Genomic DNA, 24,785 nt, shown 5'->3' with positions numbered 1-24,785 from the left:
AAGCATATATAAAAGGAGACACAATGAACCCTATAAAGGTCAGCTATCCTGCTGATACTCAGAACTTGACTGAACATGCTTTCTGAGAGTCTCCTGGTTAGTCAAAATGGAGGATTGAAGAACGTAACTTTGAATGGTCTTTGTGAAATCCAGAGCAAAGGATTCACGTTGGAGCCAGAATTTACAGTGCCACTACATTATTACAGTGTGCCATCCAATAATTAAATGAATCAAAGGACCTGGTAGAAGAATCATAAAAGACTTTCATCCTGTAGACATAAATCTCTTCATGGAATGCCTCCTCCTTGTAACTGGATTCCCAATGAATGACTTTCATGGACCAAGACAGGATTCTATGGGGTCTCCTCTGACATGATTAAAGGAATTCAGCCATTTCATGGATGGCGTGTAGGAGATAGGTGAATATTTGAAAGGAGCTACAGTATTTATAAACAAGTATTTCTTTCTATTCATTGTGACAAAAAATAAGCATTTTGACAAAATTTAAGCATTTTTGTCTACAAGGTATCATGGAATTGGCTTCTTTTTGTCACTGCACATATGGGGTTAAAAAACACAGAAAATGGAATGGTTGTGATGGTTGTGATGTGCAAAGCCCCAGAACAAATTTTATGCCTGGTCAGCCGTTCAATTCAAATGCAGGCATCTTGTGGATTGTGTTTATATGTATGCTTGATTAGCATCTTTGATATGTATTTAAATTTTCTTTGTCCTGTCTTGTTCAAATTAGATAGCCCATCTGAAGACATCAGAGATAGACCAGAGAGAGACTCCATAGACGGTCAGCAACAAACCACCATGTAAGCATAATATTCAGTGACCTTGGCCGGAATTTTGTTCGGGGAGGTGGGTTGGGGGCGGGAGGGGAGCGCCGAGGCGGGTGGGTTTCCCACAGGCCCTGCCGATTTTACCAGCAGGGCCTAATTTAAATATGAGGGCTCAGTTGCCCGCCCACAGCCAGCCAGCTTGAGAGGCTGGCTGGCTGCAGGTGGGTAGGCCTCAGTTTGAGGGGTCGGTCCGGGGGAGGGATCGGCGGGAGGGGGTCGGGAGGGGGGTTCGGGATTGGCGGGAAGCGGGTTGGGATCGGTGGGCGAGGGGGGTCGGCGATCGGTTGGGGGTGGGGAGAGAGGATCGGCGGGGGTTGGCAATCGGAAGGGGGTCAGCAATCGGGAAGGGGTCGGTGATCGGGAGGGGGGTGAGAGGATCGGGGAGGTTGCAGGATCAGCAGGCGATGGAGGATAGTCGGGGATCGGGGAGGTTGGGGATCGGCAGGCAAGCGGGGATTGGGGGGATCAGAGATCGCGCGGGGGGGGGGTGGGCGGGGGCGGTGTCAGCCAGGGATCGGGTGGGGGGGTTGGTGGGGGCGGGAGGCCTGGGAATGCGATCGGAGACCTCATGGAGGGATCTCCGATCGCGGCGGGTGGGTTAGGTAAGGACCCTTAATCCAGCATGTAGCTATAAAGCCACTTACCTCCTGGATCCAGCAGGCCCTGCCTCTGTTTAACTGTCAGGTTTAATGAATTGTATGAAACCTGTCCACAGGCAGTTAAATTCAAAATGGAGGGGAAAATAGAGGCTTCCAGCCTCATTACAATATTTAAATTACGGTAACGCCCCCTGACAGCGGGTTCATCGCCCGCCCCCCGTTCTGCCTCCGGCAAAACTGGAAATGGAGGGGTTGGAGGCGGGATCAGGTCGGGATTCACATTTTTAACTATTTACTGCCCCCACGCTCCAAACCCACCCTTTTTTTAATGGGACAAATTGGGCTCGATTTTAACAGCCCTGAGGAGGCGGGTTTAGAGGCGGGTCTATCACGAAAATCAGAAAAAATGGCTTCAGACACTCAACCCGCTCCCACCTGATTTTTGTGAGAGCTGTTTAGCCAGTCCCAAACTGACCCGACTGGAACCGGTGGGACAGGTAGTTAAATCAGTTAACAGCCTGTTAACTGCCTTGCTAATCCTATTTTTATAGTTGTTTCCCATTTTCGTGCTTCTGACTCCTGTTTCCTGACTTGTCAGAAACACGCCAGGTTCAAGGAGACGAGTTGCTGGAGGACATGATGTGTATGCATTGGTGGAGTCCCTGAAACATGGCTGACATTCAAATGTAATACATTTGCTTTTGTAGGTATGGGATAAGATTTTGCACATCTACTGACCTTGTGACTGTTCAAGCTGACACCCATCTGCAGTGTGACCTGAATGGAATAATTTCAGGCCATTTCGAATGTGCGCTTGCAAATTTGTTGCCTCAAATGAAATCTACATCAAGGGGATGGGAAAAATTAATGCCCTCTCATCCTGGTCCTCAAAATCAGGGGAGCAGCAGCCGTGTGGCTCAGCAGAGATCTTCCTGGGAAGAGGAAGAGGAGGAAAACGAGGGGAGCCTTGTGACCAAGCAGCATCCCTCCAGTTCACTGCTGCCCGTCAAGCAGGGTATGCACACTGCCATGCCACATTAGCATAAGCTTACTCGTCAACCATAGGTGGCTACCATACGGCTCTGTAATCGCAGCTGACATTTGTCCAACGTCATACATCATCTCTGCTATACCCTGTTATTTCCTATTACTTACACCATCAGCATTACAAAAGCAAGTCGCCCTGAGCCCTCAATGTGCTTTTGCCATTTCCCAGAACGCATAGGCCACACTATCAACTGTTTGCCATAATTTTTCTTTTACACATGACAAAAGGATAATAAACCAACAACAGTCAGAAAAAAAAGACAAAACACCCAAGTGAGTCCCCTTGTGACTATAGGTGCTTAATCTTTCTCTTACGCATGCTTCTATGTGGTGCTTCCTCTGTGGCTTCAGCGGATGTAGAGGCACCTTGCTGACTAGGATACTGCGCCTGCAGAGACACCTTTGGTGGACGTCCTCTGGATTTGGGAGCCTGGGAGGGCTCTTCAACAGTCTGCTCTTCCTGCGGCTGTGCAGGGGCTGAGACGACCAACTCAGTTGTCTCCGCAAAGTGGGTCTCTGACCGAGGGCTCCGCAGTGGCATGATTGAGTGAGCGCTTTGAGAGCAGCCCACACTTCCTTCTGTCCTGCCAACAATATCCCTCTCGTGGGTCAGCCGCACCTCAGTGCTGGCAAGTGGCTGGAGAGCACCTTGCTGCACATCAGGGGAACCATGAGGACCTGTATCTGCACTGGCAGTCCTCATCACAAGGACATCCACGAAGATCTAGTCTCTCTGCTCAATAGCTGCCCATCGCTCCTCCAGAGATGACATTCTATTTTGAACAGTCACCATGTTTTCCTGACTCTGGTGACTTATTTCCTCCATGGCGGTAGCCATCCTTTCCACTGAGGTAGCCATTCTTTCCATGGAGGTTGCCATCCTATCCATGGAGGTTGCCATTCTATCCATGGTAGTGCGCTCATGTGCCATTGCCTCCACCACGGCAGTGCTGATGTTAGAGATGGACTCCTCCATTCTATCCACACTCGCACTAACCCTGGAGGCAAACATAAGAACATAAGAACATAAGAAATAGGAGCAGGAGTAGGCCAATCGGCCCCTTAAGCCTGCTCCACCATTCAATAAGATCATGGCTGATCTGATCCTAACCTCAAATCTACTATCACTCTCCATCCCACCCGAACCCATGTGATCTCCCGGGAGAGGCGAAAAAACAGCTAAAAAACCCAATGGCCAATTTGGGAGAAAAAATCTGGGAAATCCCTCTCCGACCCATCTAGGCGATCGAAACTCGTCTAGGAGATCACTCTGTCCCTGTATTTCCTACAGTACTTACCTTCTGTAATAGGTGATCTCCACCCCAGCCAGGAACAGGACTCTTGAAGGACACCTAGCTGGCAGCCTGTTCGATGTCTCCACTAATCCCTGTGAATAGAACCATCTCCTGAAATCTAACACTGAATTAGAACACAAGAAGTAGGAGCAGGACCAGGCTACACGGCCCCTGGGCCCGCTCCGCTACCCACAGGGCCATGACCGTTCTGAACCTAGACTCACGTCCAATTTCCTGCCCGCTCCCCGTAACCCCTAATTCCCTTTACTTCTAGGAAACTGTCTATTTCTGTTTTAAATTTATTTAATGATGTAGCTTCCACAGCTTTCTGGGGCAGCAAATTCCACAGACCTACTACCCTCTGAGTGAAGAAGTTTCTCCTCATCTCAGTTTTGAAAGAGCAGCCCCTTATTCTAAGATTATGCCCCCTAGTTCTAGTTTCACCCATCATTGGGAACATCCTCACCGCATCCACCCGATCAAGCCCCTTCACAATCTTATATGTTTCAATAAGATCGCCTCTCATTCTTCTGAACTCCAATGAGTAGAGTCCCAATCTACTCAACCTCTCCTCATATGTCCACCCCCTCATCCCTGGGATCAACCGAGTGAACCTTCTCTGTACTGACTCGAGAGCAAGTATGTCTTTTCTTAAGTATGGACACCAAAGCTGTATGCAGTATTCCAGGTGCGGTCTCACCAATACCTTGTACAACTGCAGCAATACCTCCCTGTTTTTATATTCTATCCCCCTAGCAATAAAAGCCAACATTCCATTGGTCTTCTTGATCACTTGCTGCACCTGCATACTAACTTTTTGAGTTTCGTGCACCAGGACCCCCAGATCCCTTTGTACTACAGTACTTTCCAGTTTCTTGCCATTAAGATAATAACTTGCTCTATGATTTTTCCTGCCAAAGTGCATAACCTCACACTTTCCAGTATTGTATTCCATCTGCCAAATCTCTGCCCACTTACTTAGCCTGTCTATGTCACTTTGCAGGTTTTTTATGTCCTCCTCACTCACTACTTTCCCTCCCATCTTTGTATCATCTGCAAACTTTAATATGTTACACTCGGTCCCATCCTCCAAATCGTTAATATAGATTGTAAAGAGTTGGGGACGCAGCACTGACCCCTGCGGAACACCACTAGTTACTAATTGCCAGTCTGAGAATGAACCATTTATCCCAACTCTCTGCTTTCTGTTAGATAGCCAATCCTCCACCCATGCCAGAATATTACCCCCAATCCCGTGATTTTTTATCTTGAGCAATAATCTTTGGTGTGGCACCTTGTCAAATGCCTTTTGGAACTCTAAATACACTACGTCCACTGGTTCCCCTTTATCCACCCTGTATGTTACTTCCTCAAAGAACTCAAGTAAATTTGTCAAACATGACTTCCCCTTTATAAAACCATGCTGACTTTGTCCTATTAAATTATGTTTATCCAAATATCCCATTACTGTCTCCTTAATAATGGACTCTAAAATTTTACCAACCACAGATGTTAGGCTAACAGATCTATAGTTTCCAGCCTTCTGCCTACTACCCTTTTTAAATAAGGGTGTTACATTAGCAGTTTTCCAATCTGCCGGGACCTTTGCTGAGTCCAGGGAGTTTTGGAAAATTATTACCAATGCATCCACAATCCCTACCGCCACTTCCCTCAAGACCCTAGGATGTAAGCCATCAGGTCCAGGGGATTTATCTGCCTTGAGTCCCATTATTTTACCGAGTACCACTTCCTTAGTGATTTTAATCGTATTTAGCTCCTCCCCCACTAGAGTCCCCTGTTTGTCCAGTGTTGGGATATTCTTAGTGTCCTCTACCGTAAAGACTGATACAAAATATTTGTTCAGCGTTTTTGCCATCTCCATGTTTCCCACCATTAATTTCCCGGTCTCATCCTCTAAGGGACCAACATTTACTTTAGTCACCCTTTTTCTTTTCATATAACTATAGAAACTTTTGCTATCTGTTTTTATATTTTTTGCTAATTTACTTTCATAATCTATCTTCCCTTTCTTAATCAATCTTTTTGTTATTTTTTGCTGTCTTTTAAAGACTTCCCAATCTTCTATCCTCCCACTAGATTTGGCTACCTTATATGCCCTTGTTTTTCGTTGGATACTATCCTTAATTACTTTACTTAGCCACGGATGGCTGTCTTTTCTTTTACACCCTTTTTTTCTCAGTGGAATATATTTTTTTGGAAGTTGTAAAATAACTCCTTAAACGTACACCACTGATCATGTACCGTCTTACTCTTTAATCTATTTTCCCAGTCCACTCTAATCAATTCCGCTCTCATACCTTCATAGTCTCCTTTATTCAAGCTTAGCACGCTTGTTTGAGATCCAACCTTCTCACCCTCTAATTGAACCCTTCCAGAGACTCCTGCACTTGTTCCTGTACTTCCCGAGACGCTCTTTTTGTGGATGGCCCCAGAGGCACAGCGTCTGCTTGCAGCTCAGCAGAGCTAGGAGATTGCTGTGACCTCCGCCGAGGACTCTCCACTGCTGTCACTGTCTCCACCATCTGCTGATGCTCACTTGTGTGCTGTGATAGACCAGGTGGCAACACTACTCTAACTCGCGAGGGACCACCAAGGTGTACGTTGCTGCGTTGGTGCTGGGTGCGCTGAGTCCTGGTGACGCTGCTCCCTCAGAGGCTTCAGGTTCCTCTGAGAAGTTGTCCAGCTCTTCCTCCTGGATCGTGGGGAGGGAGGCACTCGATGGTCCTGTGGGAGAGTAAAGGCATGATTTAGACATCTGATATTGATGTAGCAGACAGATCCTTTTGAGCAGATGATACAATGTGATTATTTATGAACATCATATGCCATTGCAGTCTGAGAGGCATGAAACCCTATTATGTCACCAGCTTCCTTTAGTGTGCCCGTCTCTCCATCACCCACTTCCAGGTCCTTGCCATCTTCAGCAATCTCGTATGCAGCCTCCTCAGCACTGGTCAATGTGGCTAGGGTAGCTGTTCCTCCTTCAGTCAGTGCTCTCTCCCTCTTATTGTGGGCTATCTTTTCCTGCAAGGAGGGACACAAGCGGTGTTTCAGCCACAGTGATGGAGTGCGGGTCAATAATCCCTAACATAGATGCTCTGAGGGAGATGAAGATGGGGTAAGGTGCCAAGAGGAATGTAGCTCCCTGTGCATTGTTAGTTGTTGTCACTGCATGACAGTGAGAGCGAATCTAAGGGTTGCATAGGCAGGATGCTGAAGTGATTCAGTGCAGAGACAGAGATGGATAGGTAAGAGTGCAAGGGAAATAAGAGTAAGGTGGGATGTAAAGAAGGAGGCTTACAAAGCAGAGTGCTGGTGATGAGAAGAGAAGAGAAGAGAAGCAGATTGAAGGCGTGTGATGGGATACTCACTTTTGATGTTCGCACAAGATCATTAAACCGTTTCCTGCACTGGACCCATGTACATAAACACACGAACCTTGCGCTGACCTCCTCAGCAATGCACAGCCAGGCTGCCTTGGTCTGTTGAGGAGGCTTCCTCCGGTCATTAGGAGGGAAGAGAATCTCCCTGCGCCCTCTGACACCATCCACAAGAACATGCAGGGAGTCATCATTAAATCGAGGAGCTGCCTTGCATATGGAAGAAGTCATTGCGTCAAAATCAATTTCAATGAGTCCAGGAATCCACAAGAGAAAGGCTTAGGATGAATGGTAGCTTTAAAAGCAGCTGCTATGATGACGTTTCAGAGGCAGCCAGCCGACCCGATTGCACTCATTGGACCGGCCAGCGCACCTCATTGAAATCAACAACCTCATTGAATCAAAATCGGACATCCACAGCTGATCCCGCCGGAAGCGGCTCTGGAACCCGCCCACCATGCAACCTGATTCCAACCCACCTCGGGAATTAAAACTGAGCCCCTAAAGTCCGATCTGGTTTATACTGCAGTTGAGAAGGGACATTTAGGCCCGGAATTTGCAGTCAGCGGTGAAGTGAAAACAATCGCCGCTGACCTCAAAGAAAGCTGTCCGCAAAGATCTCGTGATTTCTGTGATGAAAACTTTAGCTTTCTTGACCTTAATGTGATTGTAGTGCTGTCATCAAGCTGTCTAAGCAGCTAATCCTGTTGAAGAATTCTCACAGACGGCAAACCAGGAAATAAAAAGCACTGATTTTCATTTCTCTTTTTAAATTTTTTACACAGAGCAAAATAAAGATTGGGACATACACATGGGGTTAAGGTAGAAGCTGAAATAACATAAACTTTAAAAAAAAGTTTTAAAATATTTATTATTTTAAAAATCTAGTAATTTTTATCATAAGAGAAATTTGACATTCCACAAATATAAAATTAGTTTTTCAGGGCCAGAACGCTTGTTCAGCAGTCAATGCGCTGTTAAAACCCCAGTTACACCTATTCCAACAAGGATTAAGTTTTTATGGGGTGTAGCGATACTAGATCAGAAAAGCTTAAGTTTTCATCAGTTCCACTGATTTCACTATGGGGAGTTCCACAGCGCAGCCTGTGACGGAGCAGGGCATGACTGACCGCAACTTCAGGATCCCTGCGTTTATCTGCGCATGCGCTAAATCTTGAAGTTCCGGTAAGTTTCAGTGGGATAACGATGGCGAACGCTGACAATTTTGCTGTCATTACCACTGCAAAATCCGGGCCAGTTTCTTCAAGCAGGGATCCAATTTAGTCCCTTATATTTTTGATAGTAACCTCATGGCAGATATGTCACAATACCCAATTGTGCCTTAATGAGTGGCAGCGTATGCACTCAAGAGTGACCACTGGTCACGGTGCCTGTCCAGTAGCATGTCCCACAGTGATTAAATTAAACTTTGATAACTTTAAAACAATAATAAAAAACCCTAAAAAATTAGAAAAGAGAGATTTTCAAACTCACTTGCTCTTGGGTTTTGTTGGGGGTGGGGATTATTAGACAGCGATGAAAGCAATTCATTCTTGTATTTGGCGCTGGAGGGAAGATGTCAAGAACAACAACTTGTATTTATACAGCGCCTTTAACGTAGAAAATGTCCCAAAGCCCTTCACAGAAACGTAATCAGAATAAATGGACACTGAGCCAAAGAAAGAGATATGGGGTGGGAGGAGGGGTTGGTCAGTGGGTGACCGAAATCTTGCTCAAAGAGGTGAATTTTAAGGAGGGCCTTAAAGAAGGAGAGGGAGGGGAAGAAACACATTTCTTAAAAAGCTGTCAACCACTCAGATTTCTCCTCTGCCCACTCCCATCTGATGTAACAGTCAGGATCTCTCCAACAGTATAAGGTGAACAATTACTTCCCTAACCTACTATATGCAGATACATTTCATTTTTGTGCTGGAATTATTTTATTATATGTGTACAATAGAAATTTTGTTTTACATGGATAATTCATTGTTACAATAAATGCTTGTGGACAATGTATCAGTGCCAAAAATAACAGGTTTCAAAAACATTTCCTTACAAGATGTAATTTTCCGTCCACGTTACCCGCGAGGAGCCTCTCATTGGAAGTGCATATCAGAAATTTGGGTGTATTTTTTTTATTCGTTTATGGGATGTGAGCATCGCTGGCAAGGCCAACATTTATTTCCCATCCTAATTGCCCTCGAGAAGGTAGTGGTGAGCCGCCTTCTTGAACTGCCGCAGTCCGTGTGGTGAAGGTACTCCCACAGTGCTGTTGGGGATGGGAGTTCCAGGATGTTGACCCAGTGACGATGAGGGATCGGCGATATACTTCTAAGTCAGGATGGTGTGTGACTTGGAGGAGAATTTGGAGCTGGTGGTACACACTGTAGCCACGGTACACCAGTGGTGGGGGGAGTGAATGTTTAAGGTGGTGGATGGGGTGCCAATCAAGCGGGCTACTTTGTCCTGGATGGTGTCGAGCTTCTTGAGTGTTGTTGGAGCTGTACTCATCCAGGCAAGTGGAGAGTATTTCATCACACCCCTTGTGCCTTGTAGATGGTACAAAGGCTTTGGGAAGACAGGAGGTGAGACACTCACCGCAGAATACCCAGCCTCTGACCTGCTCTTGTTCCCACAGTATTTATGTGGCTGGTCCAGTTAAGTTTCTGGTCAATGGTGACCCTCAGGATATTGATGGTGGGGGATTCGGTGATGGTAATGCTGTTGAATGTCAAGGGAGATGGTTAGACACTTGCTTGTTGGAGATAGTCATTGCCTGGCACTTCTGTGGTGCGAATGTTACCTGCCACTTATCAGCCCAAGCCTGAATGTTGTCCAGGTCTTGTTGCATGCAGGCATGGACTACTTCATTTTCTGAGGAGTTGTGAATGGCATTGAACACTGTGCAGTCATCAGCGAACATCCCCATTTCTGACCTTATGTTGGGAAGGTCATTGATGAAGCAGCTGAAGATGTTTGGGCCTAGGACAATGCCCTGAGGAACTCCTGCAGCGATGTCCTGGGGCTGTGATGATTGACCTTCAACCACCACAACCATCTTCCTTTGTGCTAGGTATGACTCCAGCCAGAGGAGCGTTTTCCCCCTGATTCCCATTGACTTCAGTTTTACTAGGGCTTCTTGATGCCACACTCAGTCAAATGCTGCATTGATGTCAAGGGCAGTCACACTTACCTCAACTCTGGAATTCAGCTCCTTTGTCCATGTTTGGACCAAGGCTGTAATGAGGTCGGCAGCCGAGTGGTTTTGGTGGAGCCCAAACTGAGCATCAGTGAGCAGGTTATTGGTGAGTAATTGCCACTTGATAGCACTGTCGTTGACACCTTCCATCACTTTGCTGATGATTGAGAGTAGACTGATGGGGAGGTAATTGGCCGGGTTGGATTTGTCCTGCTTTTTGTGGACAGGACATACCTGGGCAGTTTTCCACATTGTCAGATAGATGCCAGTGTTTTGACTGCACTGGAACAGCTTGGCTAGAGGCGTGGCTAGTTCTGGAGCACAAGTCGTCAGCATGATAGCTGGGATGCTGTTGGGGCCCATAGCCTTTGCTGTATCCAGTGCGCTCAGCCATTTCTTCATACCACGTGGAGTGAATCAAATTGGCTGAAGACTGGCTTCTGTGATGGTGGGGACCTCAGAAGAAGGCCGATATGGATCATCCACTCGGCACTTCTGGCTGAAGATGGTTGCAAATGCTTCAGCCTTGTCTTTTGCACTCATGTGCTGGGCTCCACCATCATTGAGGATGGGGATATTCATGGAGCCTCTCCTCCCGTTAGTTGTTTAATGGTCCACCACCATTCACGACTGGGTGTGGCAGGACTGCAGAGCTTTGATCTGATCTGTTGATTGTGGGATCGCTTAGCCCTGTTTATAGCATGCTGCTTCCGCTTTTTAGCATGCATGTAGTCCTGTGTTGATGCTTCACCAGGTTGGCACTTCATTTTTAGGTATGCCTGGTGCTGCTCCTGGCATGCTCTTCTACACTCCTTATTGAACCAGGGTTGGTCCCCTGGCTTGATGGTAATGGTAGAGTGAGGGATATGCCGGGTCATGCGGTTACAGAGTGTGGTGGAATACAATTCTGCTGCTGCTGATGGCCCACAGCGCCTCATGGATGCCCAGTTTTGAGCTACTAGATCTGTTCTGAACCTATCCCATTTAGCACAGTGGTAGTGCCACACAACATGATGGAGGGTGTCCTCATTGTGAAGACGGGACTTCATCTCCACAATGACTGTGTGGTGGTCACTGCTACCAATACTGTCATGGACAGATGCATCTGCGACCGGTAGATTGGTGAGGACGAGGTCAAGTAGGTTTTTCCCTCGTGTTGGTTCTCTCACCACCTGTCGCAGGCCCAGACTGGCAGTTATGCCCTTCAGGACTCGGCCAGCTCGGTCAGTAGTGGTGCTACCCAGCCACTCTTGGTGATTGACATTGAAGTTCCTCACCCAGAGTACATTCTGTGCCCTTGCTACTCTCAGTGCTTCTTCCAAGTGGTGTTCAACATGGAGGAATACTGATCCATCAGCTGAGGGAGGGCAGTAGGTGGTAATCAGCAGGAGGTTTCCTTGCCCATGCTTGACCTGAAGCCATGAGACTTCATGGGGTCCGGAGTCAATGTTGAGGACACCCATGACCACTCCTTCCTGACTGTATACCACAGTGCCACCACCCCTGGTGGGTCTGTCCAGCCAGTGGGACAGGACATACCCAAGGATGGTGATGGAAGAGTTTGGGACATTTGCTGAAAGGTATGATTCTGTGAGTATGACTATGTCAGGCTGTTGCTTGACTAGTCTGTGGGACAGCTCTCCCAATTTTGGCACAAGTCCCCAGATGTTGGTGAGGAGGACTTTGCAGGGTTGACTGGGCTGAATGTTGCTAATGATTTTCTGAATAAATAGTCAAAATGTTGTGCATATCACATATGTTAATGTCCAATTCATGCTACCAATGGGCAAGATTTCTTGCTGGTAGCACAACATTGCAAAAATACTCCTATAATAATAATTTTTCAGTTTACTCATTTTTACTATGACCTATTCATGTCTTATATTACTTTCAGACATGATTGAGGTGAGGAAAGCTGCTAGTGTAACCAGGAAGTGTAAGTAGGAATATTTAATTCAAAGTAAAATCACGCACAGAAAGCGAAATACAGATAGGGAAAGAAAGATGGGATTAAGAGAGAGAGATAAAACAGACAGAAAGAAATACTTTAAAAAAAAATTAAATTTGATAAAATCTCCAATAATAATTAAAATCTGAAGGAATGAGACTCCAGTTATAAAAATACATTTTCAGTGCCAGAGAGGTTGTTTGGTAGTAATTATGACTTCTCATGCCATTAAAAATACACTTACACTTGAATGGACAAGCCCTAATTTTTTCTGACTTATTCTGCAGTGACTGCTCCAAGTCTGTAGTGCTGGATTCTGCTCGCTCGAAGTTGTGTAAATTCTCCATCTTCTGCTGCCAGTAAAAGCACTCAGCATCTCTAACCGCACTCAGCTGTGCCAGCTGCACCTCCATGGCCTTGCTCTGACACTGCAGCTGTCCCAACACCCATGCTTCTTTTTCAGGTGCTGGAAGTCGTGGTCACAGTCTTGCTTCAGTTCGTCCTCCTCCTCCATGCTGATCTCGGTTATTTCCTTCTCCAGGGCGAATTTCACCACTTCATTTGAAACCTGATCGATTTTCCGTGTGAAGTCCTGGCGCCCCTTTTCATACATGGTCTCCATGCTGCTGAACTCCTCCCACTACAGGTTCTTCAGTTCCTCCAGCAGCTCCTTGTCTCCTTGTCTCTATGCTGCAGGTTCAGCGCCACCTTGTTGATGTACGTGATGAAGTGATTGCTCACATCTTGGGCCTGCACTTTCCCTTCCGCCATTCGCTCACGCATGTTGCACTCCGATGTTTCTCCACAGATAGCAATCTCCATGCTCACACGCTGGCAGCCACCCAAGGGCAACTTCCTGCAGTTGCTGAACATTTTTCTTACACGCAAGTGTACATTGAGAAATAGTGCGCCCTGTAGATATCTCTTTATTTTAAACGGAGGTGTCAGACGCTTCCACACACATCAGGCCCCTCTGCTCTCCTCACGCTAGTGTAATTTAAACCGTCTTAGAACGCTGTCCAAATCAAACCGCCCACCTGCGCAGAGCCTCAGGTATCGCTGCCGCATTTCTTCAACTTTATCAAACTCAACTCAGGTGCTGGTATTGCTTCTGCTATTGCCATATATACATCCCCTGGACCTATCTTTTGTTTCTTTACTTGTCTCATTGCCACTCGTTTTTGCTTTGCACCATCATCCCTTTTGTCATTTAATCACTCCTGCCTTTCACCCTGTGACAGAACTTCCCTTTTGTTCTTATCTCTCGCCATCAACCAACCCCCCTCCCCCACCCCACCCCCAACACCCCCCTGCCCACCCGTCCTCCTTTTCCCTGGCTTGGTACTTACTTATAAACTGTTAAATCTCTAACCTCTTCCAGTTCTGATTAAAGGTTATCGACCTGAAACTCTTTCCACAGATGCTGCCTGACCTACTGAGTGTTTCCAACATTTCCTGTTTTAATTTCAGCTTTCCAGCATTTTGCTTTTGTCAATCTCAACTCACCCTGCTTTAAGTCTAAAATTCTAAGGATGTCTGCAGTGAAGGCTATAGATAAAATTAGCGGTAGCGCTCTGAACTACGCCACAAACAGAATGGAATCGATGCCGCAGGAAACTAGCAAGCGGTAGCTCATTTGCTGTCTTTCCTGCCCTGATGGCAGCTAAATGCAATGCTATGTTTGATCCTCTTGTTCTAGGCGGACAATGTATTTCGCGGTGCCCTGATTCTAAAGTGGGGGTGAAGGATGTCACAACGTTCTTTCTCATTCAGCATCCAAACACAGTGCTGGAGATAAGAGGCTTAGATCACATCCAACAACAACTTGGGTTTATATAGCACCTTTAATGTAGTAAAACATCCCAATGTGCTTCACAAGAGCATTATCATTCAAAATTAGACACTGAGCCACATGAAGAGATAGTCGGACATGTGACCAAAGGCTTGCTCCAAGAGGTAGGCTTTAAGGAGGGAGAGAGGTTTAGGGAGAGAATTCCAGAGCTTGGCCCCTAGACAGCTGAAGGCACAGCCGCCAATGGTGGGGCGAAGGAAATCAGGGGTGCATAAGAGGTCAGAATTGGATGAAGAAGGACCATGCCCCTAATGGTATTTTTACCAGAAATATTTGATGAAGAAGCCAAGGCAAATTAACCTTTTTGCCAGTGTCACATTCCTTGGTCCTCCCCCCAAGTATACAGGGCAGCCTGCCTCTGATACAAGTATACAGGGCAGCCTGCCTCTGATACAAGTATACAGGGCAGCCTGCCTCTGATACAAGTATACAGGGCAGCCTGCCTCTGATACAAGTATACAGGGCAGCCTGCCTCTGATACAAGTATACAGGGCAGCCTGCCTCTGATACAAGTATACAGGGCAGCCTGCCTCTGATACAAGTAAGGACTGTTTTGAAAGGAATAATTTTTACTACTTCTACTTCTCAAATATGTTATGTACCTTTAACCCTGAAGAAAAAAGGAATGTAAAATAGACAAATGCTAAATCTCAGCTATATATTGAAAAATACCTACATGAAGCCTAGACTTGAAACAGTTAAATTAGTCAACGCTACTGGGTGGGGTCACAACTGATAATAATGAATATAAATGGTATGTTTTTAAGAGCATATTAAAACACATGGAAGCCATGTATGTCCCTAAATTCAAAAGGGCATGGGCAAGAATAAGCCGAGTTGGCTGGCTGGTTATGTACAAAGACACATAAGACTTAAACAAAAATGTTTTCATAGATTATAAGTAGATAATTCCCAGGAAAAGAAGGACAAATACCATACACAATTAAAGGAAACTAAAGTTACTATTAGATCAGCTAAAAGGTTAATGGAAAAAAGGATTGTGGACAAATATGGTCGTACCTGTATTGGAAACAAGTTTTCTTAGTTACGCTATGAATCAGGACCTTCAGTGACTGTATTGGGCCTGTATGGGCCATTGAAAGATTCTCTACAACAGATTAGAAACCGGGTATGGCAGAGATATTAAATGAATACTTTGCATCAGTCTTTACTCTTGGAAAACAATGCTCAACTAACACCAAAAAGTTGTGCTGTTAACAGTAAATTGTTAATATTAAAATAGAAGAGGATACCATCTTAGACAGAATAAAGAACCTTAAAATAGATCAGGCTGGCGGCACATATCACATCCACCCAAGGGTCCTTAAAGAAATGAGACACGTGTCATGTGAGTCCCTTGCTTGTTTCTTTAATAACTTGCTAGAGTCGGGGATTGTTCCCTTAGACTGGAAGGATGCTAATATAGTTCTAATTTTTAAAAATGGTGACAAGGCAGAGCTGGGTAACTATAGACCCATTAGTCTGACTTCCGTAAAAGGTTAGATGCTCAAAGGTACATTAAGAGATGTCCAAGGGGCCATCAGGGACACTCAACATGGCTCCTGGAAAAGAAGATTGTGCCTTACTAATTTGAATGAATTTTTTGAAGGTACTTAAGGGATTAATGGATGACGACAATCTAGTAGACATTGTCTACCTGGTATTTCACCCTTGCAAAATCTTATGGGGGCAAAATTTGATTAGGCTGGAAAACGGGTGCGGGGATCGCAATGCGCAATCTGCCCGTGCCTGCTGAAAGTAGTGAAAGCAGCATGCCAAATTCATGCTGCCTGCACATTACCATGATTGGAGTGGTGAGATCAGCACTAAACGTGCTGCTGGTTGGCTCAGCGCTCAAAAGGGGGCCAATTATCTTGTGCACTCTGCTTTCCATTTAAAGGTCGCCTGCAGAGTCACAGGCTGTTCTGCACTTCTTAAAGGAGAGGTGCTCTGATTCAGAAGGACCTCATTGTTGGTGGAGCTAGAGCAATATGATATGTCTCAAAAGGGGAGAAAGTGTGCACCTCGGTTCTCCGATGCAGCACTGGAGGCCTTGGTGCACGGGGTGTACAGGAGGAAACAAGTCCTGTACCCGCAGGGGGGCAGGAGGCATTCCAGGTATGCTGTAATAAGGCAGTGGGAAGAAGTAGCAGAAGCTTGGATCCAGTGCTGGAAGAAGTTTAATTACCTCACTCGAGTGGTCAAGATCAGTGAATGCATCTTCAAATGCCATATCCCACCAACTGCACCACTAGCCTCACACACTGCTTAATGCAGCACATCCCCATCACTCACCTACCAACAATCTCTATCAATCATGACTCAAACCTCACATTCATAGCTTTACCTCACCCTCACACACATACCCCACTGCTGCAAGTCTCACACCCACATCTCATAGCTTGCACACACTGCCAGCTATTCAACCATGACAGGCATATCAGCAAAACACATTGCACCACACTCACTGACACACTTCCCTTTCTCTTGCAGGCCAAGGTGGCGCATAATAGGAGACAGTAGCAGCTAACCGACGGGGGACAGATGCGGCTGCACATCCTGACCCAGCTGGAGGAGACAGTGCTTGACATTATTGGAGGGGCCGTCACTGAGGCAGTGGCGATCAGCAAGGCTGAAACCATTGATGATGACGGTATACTCATATCTAATCCTCCTTCTCACATCCCACTTCCCCCTCATCCCACAATCTCTTCTCACTTACAAGCTGCTGATGGTATAAGCATGCACATCTTGCTTCCCCCCACCCACCGCCCCCCACTTCAACCCTACCCTTGTGCCTTTCTGCTTTCAGATACCCAAAACTGTCAAGCTTCCTAGCCAGTGCAGGAAGAACAAGAGCAGAATGATGGAGAAGAGACACTGTCACTCAATCTGACACTCGCAGGCACCAGCTCCGAAACTCGCACTGCGCGTACTTTAGAGGGTAGTATAGAGGTGGGATCGGCATGCGGTGAGTCACCAGGCATGAGTAGCCTGCAGCCAGGGCAGAGGGAAAGGCTAGCGCAGGGGCCAGCTCCCCAGAGGGCGAGGTCGCTCACTAGTTCTGCTGCACAGGACTCAGATGAGGACTTTGATGGGGCAGCCTTCAGAAGAAGGATGATGGGCATTGTAAAGCCTGTGGGTTATATGGTGAATTAATACACAGACTACAAGAGTAACTTTAACAGGACTTTACTATTCGAAGGTCAGGGCGAATCTGCCCAATAAATCCTTACACAGCACTTATATACCGGTGTGGTCACCACTGGTATTACAGTATACAGTAGCCAAGATAAAGTAGTGCAACCCTTAAAATAGTTCTCTTAAAGGTGGAACGTTACATACACTACAATCCTCCCTTTTTAGGTTAACAATATATACATATTCCCATTAATATAACATCTTAACATATATACAACTTTATGTGAAACAGTTCACAGATTCAGTCTCTCTGGAGGCTTCCGGACTCTGTCCGGATAACGCCTCGGTGGTGTAGTCATTTTCGGTAGGGTAGTAGGTTCTTCTGGCAAGGTTGATTCAGCTTGAAGGACCGTTTCAGGTTCATCGGATTCCAGTATTACCGGATCGGAGGTAGATGCTCTGGGTATCTCTGCTTCAACATTAGACGTATAGAGTTGTGGAGTAGGTTGGGCCTTTGTGGATGATTCTATGATCTGGTCAACATGGCGCCTTATTATGCTTTCACCAATGTCCACGGTATACATCAACGGTCCTAGCCTTTTTCCAATAGTTCCCGGCTGCCATTTCTCGGTACGGTAGTCCCGGGCCAAAACTTGTTGACCTATCTGAAAGGATCTAGTTGGCCTTTCATTCATGCCTTGAAATTGCCGGTTCTCTACGTCCCTTCTGACGTTTGGCTTAATCAAATCCAGCCGGCATCTTATTCTTCTATTGAAAAACATCATGGCGGGAGTTTGGTTTGTGACCGCATGTGTTGCATTCCTGTACGCCAACAAGAAGTTATCTACCTTATGTTGTAGATTTATGTCTTCATTACCCATGGCCTTTATGGCCTTCTTGAAGGTCTGGACAAACCTTTCAGCTAATCCATTGGTGGCGGGATGGTATGGGGCGGACGTATAGTGCTTGACCCCATTGCTTTTTAAGAACTTCCTGAATTCTTCGGACACAAATTGCGGTCCATTATCAGAACAGATCTGTTCCGGCAGCCCATTCCTGGCAAATATGGTCCTTAATACTGTGATGGTTTTTTGCATGGTGGTGGAGGACATTTTTATTACCTCCGGCCACTTGGAGTGTGCATCCACCGCGATTAAAAACATTGAGTCCATAAATGGACCAGCAAAGTCGATATGTACCCTTTGCCATGGAGATGAGGGCCACTCCCATGGATGCAGAGGAGCTTGTGGTGGCGCGTTTTGGACCTTCTGGCATCCTAGACAGCTCTTGGTTATTTCTTCGATGTCTCCATCAATACCTGGCCACCACACAAACGCTCTGGCTAGGTTCTTCATTTTCACTCCACCCAGATGCCCCTCATGAAGCTCCTTTAGTACTTTCTGCTGGAGTTTGGGTGGAATCACCACTCTAGATCCACACATCAAGGTTCCTCGGCACACTGACAGCTGTTCTCTTCTGTGCGAAAATGCTGGCAGCATTGGTTCGCCATGTACTGGCCATCCCTCCACCGTTAAATCGTAGACTCATGAGAGAGTCGGGTCATTTCTTGTTTCCTTTTCGATCATGGAATTTGTTACTGGTAGACATTCCATTATGGTTGAGTGGAACATCTCCACTGGGTCCACTGTAGTCGCCTCTTCTTCCACTGGCAACGGTAGGCGCGATAACCCATCAGCATTTCCATGCTGTTTGGACCTTTTGTATTCGATGTCATATTGGTGTGCCCCTAGTAGAACGGACCACCTCTGTAGCCTTTGTGCTGTCATAGTGGAAACGGCCTTGTTAGGGTTGAATATGGACACCAACGGCTGGTGGTCTGTCAGCAATGTAAACTTCTTGCCCTGCAGGTAATGATTGAATTTCTTTACTCCCCACACAAGGCTGAGAGCCTCCCTATCTATCTGAGCATAATTTCGCTCAGCGGAGGTCAATGATCGGGACGCAAATGCGACTGGCCTTTCTGAGCCATTTGGTAACTTGTGTGAGAGTACAGCTCCAATACCATAAGGGGAAGCATCACAAGCTAGACGAAGAGGTAGCGTTGCGTTGAAGTGAGCCAACACTTCCTCAGAGGTAATCAACGCCTTGCTTCTGCGAAAGGCCTTCTTACAGTCCTCGCTCCACTTCCATGGTACTTCTTTCCGCAACAGAGCATTCAGCGGATGCAGCACCGTGGATAGATTTGGCAGAAACTTATGGTAATAATTAATCAACCCCAGAAACGACCTCAACTGTGATACATTTTCCGGAGCGGGGGCCTTCACGACCGCTTCGATCTTGTCAGGTGACTTGTGCAGCCCCTCTTGGTCAATGACATGGCTGCAGTACGAGATCCGTTTCTGGAAGAACTCACATTTCTGGCGATTAACTCGAAGGCCATATTCCTTCAACCTGGTGAGCACCAGTTTCAAATTTGTGAGGTGTTCCTCCTCGTCTTCTCCCGTAATCAGGATATCGTCCAAGTAACACTGAGTGCTTGGAATACCCTGTAAGACCTGCTCCATGGCCCTCTGCCAAATTGCTGGAGCCGAAGCTACTCCAAAAACCAGTCTATTATATCGATACAAGCCTCTGTGCGTGTTGATTGTGAGATACTGGCGTGACTCTTCCTCGACCTCCATCTGTAAATATGCTTGTGCCAGGTCTATCTTGGTGAAGTGTTTCCCGCCAGACAATGAAGCAAAGATATCCTCAATCCGCGGAAGCGGGTATTGTACCGTGTGAAGCACCGGATTAACTGTGATCTTGAAGTCTCCGCAGATGCGGACCTTCCCCGGTCCCCCTGGCTTGCTACTTGATGAAGACTTCATGACGGGAACAATGGGCGTGGCCCACTCACTCCAGTCCACCTTCGACAGTACCCCTGCACGTTCAAGCTCTTCCAGTTCTGCCTCCACAGCAGGTCGTATCGCGTAAGGTACCGATCTGGCTTTGAAAAATTTTGGGCTTGCATGTTCTGCAATCTTGATTTTTGCCTTAATTCCTCTCAGTGTTCCCAGTCCCTGCTGGAATACCTCTTTAGCCTCGTCCAATATTCTGGACAACCGTTCAGGTTTGACATCTTTCTTTCCGAAATCTACCGTCATTGTGTTTAGTGAGTGCCAGTCTATCGTTATTTTCCTGATCCACTCCCGTCCCAGAAGTGGTGGACCTCCCTCGGGTAGTACATATAAGTCCATTCCTTGGTGATCTTTGCCCTTGTGTCTCACCTTGACTTTTATCTTTCCGATGGGGTATACTTTATGCCCCGTGTATGTCTGCAATACTATCTCCGTATCCCGTAGGGGAATATGTTTGAATAACTTTTTGTAATCTTGTTTATTCATGACCATCAACACCGATCCGGTGTCCACTTCCATCTTCACTTGGACTTTTGCAATCTGCAGTGTGACCCAGATAGTTTGTCGGTCAGCTTCTTTACTCACATTGTGAATCCTCAGACTACCCAGTTCCTTGCTGTTGGGGTCTGAATCCGAATTCAGTTCATCTGGACTCTTCACAGTCACCTTATGTACCTTTCTGTACTTCTTCTGCGGTGACTTATTGTTGCTGGTCTTCTTTCCTGACCGGCATACTTTAGCTATGTGACCAAGTTTGCCACATTTTCTACATTCCTGGTTTTTAAACCAGCATTGGTTCTGGTCGTGTGTTGTCTTCCCACAACGGTAACATTTCGTTGTACCCGAAGTCATTTGATCCACACTGAGTACCGCTGTCTTCAGCTGCATTTCCGCCGTGCCTCTCGCTGCGGCTTCGTGCGATGCTGCAATAAGGACAGCCTTATCAAGTGTAAGATCGTTCTCTTCGAGCAGTCGCTTTTGTGTTCCTTCCTTCGACATCCCGCACACGAACTTGTCTCTCAGTGCCTCTGTCAGACTTACCCCAAACTGACAGTCTTTTGCTAGCCTACGCAGTTCAACCAGGTACTCCGCGTTGCTTTCCTCCTTTAGTTGCGTTCTCCCGTAAAATTTAGTTCGTTCCGCTAACATCAGCGGTGTGGGGTTCACATGATCCTTCAGGACAGCAACAATATTAGCGAAAGACTGATCCGCCGGTTTAGCTGGTGATAGAAGATGCTTCAATAACCCGTATGTCTTCGCACCCATTGAGTTTAGTAAGGTTAGAGCTTTATCATAATTTGCTATCTTATTGACCTTACAGTATATCTCGATGCGTTCTACATATGTGGTCCAATCTTCCACATCAGAATTGAATTCATTGATGTTGCCACGCTTAGGCATCTTCACAATCTTCCTGAGAAACAACAACGAAATTTTTCTTTAACTTTTTTTTTCCCAAAAATAGCGGTTTCCCGCGCTTGTCTTCTTCCCCCGCCCACTTTCAAAATGGCGGTTTCCCGCTCCTGTCTTCTTCTCCACCTACTGGCGGGAGGGGTAAGCTTTTCCCTCGGGCGACGACCGCTGGCTTTCGGGGTTCGCAGCCTGCGCGCCGGCTTCAGTGCGTTCTTTGTTCCCTTTTCTCGGCAGGGCAACCGGCGCTGGGGACAACCCGTTGACGGCGAACAGTTCCAGCCGCTGGCTGAATCTCCTCGGTCTCCCTTGCTCGGCTCTGTCTCTCCCGCTCGCTCGGGCTCTGTCTCTCCCTCAGCGGCTTCCAATCGCGCCTCCCAGCCCTCTCGCAGTCCGGTCCTTTCCTCCCCCGGCTGCGGCTGAGTTCTCCGCGGTTTCTTATTTTTATTTCTTCCCGCGCCTTACGATCCCGGTCACAGCGCCTCGCGGCCTCGGTAGCTGCCCGGCCTTTCGCCGGTCGCGGTCGAGCTGTCTCACGACGCTGTTGCGTCTCCCAGCCCGCTTGTAGCCCGGTCTCTCACACCGGCTGTGTTCCCGCTGGTAGCCCGGTCTCTCACACCGGCTGCGTTCCCGCTTGCACCGCGGCTTCCGTGCCCCACGCTGCCCCAGTCTCAGCGCCTCTGGGCCCGACTTCTGTCCGGCTCCTTTCCCCCCCGACCGTGGTCGAGTTCACCGCCCTTCCTCCGTTCTTTTTTTTTATTTTCCCCCTACTCACAGTCAACGTGGCCGACTTGCTTCTCGTGGCTGATCGGCTCACTCACCACCGTGGCAGAAGGGACGATCACTGCCTGTTGCTGATGGAAGGCTTCGTGTCTGAATTCTTCCTTCTTCCTTGCTCTGCAGACTCAAGTCTTCTCTCAGCAGAATGACGAGGGCGGGTGCCTCCTCTCGACGCTCGTTAACTGCTTCGGATGTATCGCTGCCGCAGGGTAAGATCGAACTCGTCGCCACTGTAAAGTCTGTGGGTTATATGGTGAATTAATACACAGACTACAAGAGTAACTTTAACAGGACTTTACTATTCGAAGGTCAGGGCGAATCTGCCCAATAAATCCTTACACAGCACTTATATACCGGTGTGGTCACCACCGGTATTACAGTATACAGTAGCCAAGATAAAGTAGTGCAACCCTTAAAATAGTTCTCTTAAAGGTGGAACGTTACATACACTACAGGCATGCACACAAAAATGACTGCCGCATTGGCAGGCCTGCCAGAGAGCCTGTTGTCACTGTCAAGGAGCATGGAGGAGTCTGACTCCAACCTTGCACAGGGCTTTGCGCAGATCTTAGTACCCATAATTTCCAGATGGAAATGATGGGCAACTCCATTAGTGCACTTGTGAACACAACCATGATGCCGAGTCTGATGGCCGATGTCTCAGCTTCCACTGCAGCACAAGCGGAAGCGACCCAACATCTGAGTGCTGCAGTGGAACTCAGACATCTGTCATGCAAGCTCAGCTTGCTGTCAGACAAGCTCAGACTGCTGCCATCGTGGTTGCGTTTACCAGTGTGGAAAGGACCTTGCAGGGTGTCACACCAGTCCAGCAATCTGTCCTCCAGCAGATTACTAGGATGGCTGCGGTGCTGCCCCGTGGGAGTGCCAGTGGTTCCATGGAGCATGAACCTGTTGTCCTCTCTCAGGATGACAGCATTCGTACTTCCACCATGCCACTCCACCAGTGCTCTTGCTGTTGCCTGTCAGCCAGGCAGACTGCTGCCGCCCATGCCGAGATGGTGCAGTCTACAGCTGGGCCTTCTACACCCAGAGCTGCTCGAGGTCATCCTGCAAGGCCATCTGCAGCATCTCCCAGTGAAAATCAGCAGCCTTCCACCAGCCATGCTTCAGCCACTGGAGTAGCACTTCATAGGAGCACTAGGACAGGCAAAGACACACGGAAGACAGGCACTAAGGGAGTGTGATAAGTTGACTTTGTTATGTAGTATTGGATTGAATCATTTATAAATTAGGTTTGGAATGTTTGTTTTGTGTTGGCTTTCATTTCAGAATTATGGCCATTGGAGCACTGTAATGTTCTGTGGCAGAGGGATGGTAAGGTGGGGAAGTGTTGAGCAATGAGGAGCTGGGGTTACTTTTTTTTTTAATTCATTGATGGGATGTGGGCATCGCTGGCTGGCTAGGCCTACGTTTAGTGCCCATCCCTAATTGCCCTTGAGAAGATGGTGGTGAGCCGCCTTCTTGAACCGCTGCAGTCCATATGGTGCAGGTACACCCACAATGCTGTTAGGAAGGGAGTTCCAGGATTTTGGCCCAGCGACAGTGAAGGAATGGCGATACAGGTCCAAGTCAGGTTGGTGTGTGGCTTGGAGGGGAACTTGTAAGTGGTGATGTTCCCATGCGTCTGCTGCCCTTGTCCTTCTAAGTGGTAGAGGTCCCGGGTTTGGAAGGTGCTGTTGAAGGAGCTTTGGCGAGTTGCTGCAGTGCATTTTGTAGGTGGTACACACTGCAGCCACAGTGCGCCGGTGGTGGAGGGAGTGAATGTTGAAGGTGGTGGATGGAGTGCCAATCAAGCGGGCTGCTTTATCCTGAATGGTGTCGAGCTTCTTGAGTGTTGTTGGAGCTGCACTCATCCAGGCAAGTGGAGAGTATTCCATCACACTCCTGACTTGTGCCTTGTAGATGGCGGAAAGGCTTTGGGGAGTCAGGAGGTGAGACACTCGCCACAGAATTCCCAGCCTCTGGCCTGCTCTTGTAGCCACAGTATTTATATGGCTGGTCCAGTTCAGTCTTGCTTTGTGTTTGCTGGCAGTGCCTGTTTGATGGCAGTAGTCTCAGTACTGTGGATTGAGTGGAAGCTACATTGGATGGACTCAAGTATCAGGACTGATAAGAGGTGGGAGCATTGTTACAAGGTACCAACCTGTTCCAGGACCTTGGAGAGATAGGACAGTATTTGAAGATCGTGGAAGTGTTTAGGGCATGTTTCTTGAGGTGGGGAATGAATATTGCTGTTTTGAAGGCGATGGGGACATTGGTGGATGAATGAGTTGATACTGGTGTCCATATCTGCCATGGATCAATGCTTAGATATATGCTGTCAGCAATCAGGGTCCATGGTTTTGCAGTGACTCAGACAGTTCAATCAGTATCATCTAATGTT

General features: G+C 47.2%; 1 pseudogene; it reads right to left on the bottom strand.

The window, feature by feature from the left end:
• Positions 1-7,733: 7,733 nt before the first annotated feature.
• On the bottom strand, positions 7,734-13,210 carry LOC147111660 (uncharacterized; annotated as a pseudogene).
• Between the last annotated feature and the right edge of the window lie 11,575 nt (positions 13,211-24,785).

The sequence above is a fragment of the Somniosus microcephalus genome, chromosome 10 (assembly GCF_052327205.1).
Source record: "Somniosus microcephalus isolate GS21.2 chromosome 10, FLI_Smic_1.0, whole genome shotgun sequence".
NCBI classification, from domain to species: Eukaryota; Metazoa; Chordata; class Chondrichthyes; order Squaliformes; family Somniosidae; genus Somniosus; species Somniosus microcephalus.
The sequence above is the reverse complement of the archived record's forward strand: the minus strand, read 5'-3'. Positions and strand labels throughout refer to the sequence as shown.